Consider the following 2,604-nt stretch of genomic DNA (forward strand, 5'->3'; position numbering starts at 1 on the left):
ATATAGAAACCCATTAAAAATTAAAAGAACCAAAAAGTGTTTTGATTTCTATTTCAGTTTCTGGCAAAGTTCCTGGTTTTCCCGATAAAGTCCTCGTGAATTATAAATAACTTGTAATTCAGGACCCTGGACAGACTGATGCATACCTCAGCCTGAGATAGGACATTACAACATGGATGGAACCATGGTTCGTTACAGCTTGACACAACGAAAATAATGCAGTTAGAGTTGTTGCTGGTGGTTGCGCATCTCTTCGCATTGCATTTCCGGGTGTGAAAAAAACGCGTTGACCGTTTTCAAGATGAACAGCTAAATGAACTACAGTTGGATGCCTATCATGCTTCATTTGAACTGATGTATCTGCCCATTTAAAATTGAGTGATTTCATCAGTAACATTAGCAACTGATCCAAAAACAGCCATATCACTGCCCTTATTGATGTATTTGCAAATGTATTTAATAGATTGTTCTGAACTGTAGACCTCTGCGTTTATGTGCGCGTTATACATCTTAGATAATAACGGTGTATATGGCACAACCCAACGATTATCAATCTCCAAATCTTGATTTTTAACTCTCAAAGTTACCGAATGGCCATTATCTTCAGTTGATCGACGCCGATATTCGGGATATCCATCGTTGCCCGTCACTGTATCGGAGACCAAATTTTTTGGAAAACGTTTGGAGCATTTCCCTTCAACCATACATGGTGAATTAAAATTCAACGCACAACATGGACCGTGAATCATATTTTTGGTGACCACTTCAAACAATTCAGGATCCACTGTCGGATCTGGAATTTCTGCCAATATCACATCGTCAATTTGATTCGGCCTTATTTTTTCAATCAGCCAAATTAAAATATGTGCATGAGGCAAACCTCGTTTCTGCCATTCAATTGAATACATCCAACATTGAACAGACCCAAATTCACCGTGTTTGACAATTTAATCCATGAGTGATTTCAGTTTTTGTCTAAAAACACGTGCTAAAATATCATGGCGATCTTTCGATGTTTGGCCAACAAACAATAATTCAGAGATTTCTTCCCACTGCGGATTACACGTGAAGGTGATGAAGAGGTCTCGTCGACCGTAACGGCGAACGTATGACATCGCATCTTGCGCGTACTCAAACATATGACGTGGACTTCCAACATACGATGACGGTAATATTATCATAGTTCCAACGTTTTGTGCATTACCTTCGTTGTTAATGACATCACGCAAATGAACATACTTTTCGGAACGTAAATTGGCTTGGATGAATCGAAGAAAATTTAACTGTTCCGATTCAATTGTTGCATACATGTCAACAATATACTGGTGGAAAAGTGCTCTACACCTCAGTATGTGGTTGTCTTGATTTTGCCGTATCTGCAGCCTGTATGCGTAATAAGTCATAGCACTAACTTTCTTTGTTCCTTCTCGACCGTTTACTGGATTTACCATTTTAATGTTGAAATTTTAGCCATCTTGTCCGCGCCAAAACAATATGGGATATTGTAGTGCATCATAAAAGCGATTAGTCTCGGATACACGTTCAAGTTGTTCATTTCTACGATGAAGCACAATATCACGATTATGGAATTGCTCACCAACGATGACTATTGCCACTTTGTCACCTGTTTGTGCATTGAAACGCCTTGCATGTTCGCCAACCGGTGTTTTATCAGCTCGAATAACAATTTTATGATCGTCAGATGGCATTCGATCAAGCGATGTTTTGAAAACCTGAACCAATTCGTTTTGCTCATGGAACATATTTTGCAAATCGAAAATAATTTGTCTCCGTGTGTTTGTAATAATGGCACACCGACGATCAGCTTCGTCATGCGCGTTCCCGATAAAATATAATTGCAAAAATTGATGGTCTGATAACAAAGGTAAGGTAGCAAAGAGCCAGCTCGATGGTATATTTGACCTTGAATCTGAATAAAATATATGATAGAATGAGAACAAACGTACAATTTGCATAAACAAAAATATTTAATTACCTTGAACGTTGGCATGAAGTTGTCTCTTATAATATTTGTTGCGCCAAAAGATGTCATTTGAAAACTCGAATTATACTTTCGTATATTGTTCAAAAAATTATTAGACTCAGGTGTCAATCCATTAAGTAATGTGCTCAATGGTTGTGGTGGGCTGCCTAATTCAGGCAATTTCACTTTACCACTCGCACAGCACATCCCATCTGCTTCACCTTTAAATTTTAATGCCTGACAATGGCGACAACGGTCGTTCATTGGACCAATTATAATTTGCCTATGAAAAGCGTAATCGGTGACACTACTGTACGCGAATGCAACACCTTGTAGATTTTGAATATCATTTGCAGTTGCATCATTGTTCCGTTGATTTGAACGGGACCTTGCTGTGCGTAGACGATTATTTTCATTGCGATGTGTAATGTCTTGGCTACTTTCACGGCTCCTTGAAGCCACAACTTGAAACGAATTTCGCGTTCGCCGACCCAAATTTAATCGTCTGGACATTTAACTTTAAAAACCACACAGGTTGGTTTAAAACGCACACATTTTCAAAAGCAACAAATATACTTACACAAATTAAAATTTTTTCAGAAAACAAATTTTCACACAAA

The 2,604-nt window shown here is 38.2% G+C and overlaps 1 long non-coding RNA gene across 2 annotated transcripts; it reads right to left on the reverse strand.

The window, feature by feature from the left end:
• Nucleotides 1–535: 535 nt before the first annotated feature.
• LOC121404361 lies at nt 536–2,604 on the reverse strand. Of its 2 annotated transcripts, XR_005967938.1 has the most exons (4): nt 2,565–2,604; nt 1,997–2,501; nt 1,625–1,930; nt 536–1,557 (listed from the first exon to the last, which is right to left on the reverse strand). It is a non-coding gene; the product is annotated as an uncharacterized LOC121404361 (long non-coding RNA). The 2 variants fall into 2 exon arrangements; XR_005967937.1 differs by having other exon boundaries at nt 536–1,930.

Source organism: Drosophila obscura, unplaced genomic scaffold (assembly GCF_018151105.1).
Source record: "Drosophila obscura isolate BZ-5 IFL unplaced genomic scaffold, ASM1815110v1 contig_194, whole genome shotgun sequence".
NCBI classification, from domain to species: Eukaryota; Metazoa; Arthropoda; class Insecta; order Diptera; family Drosophilidae; genus Drosophila; species Drosophila obscura.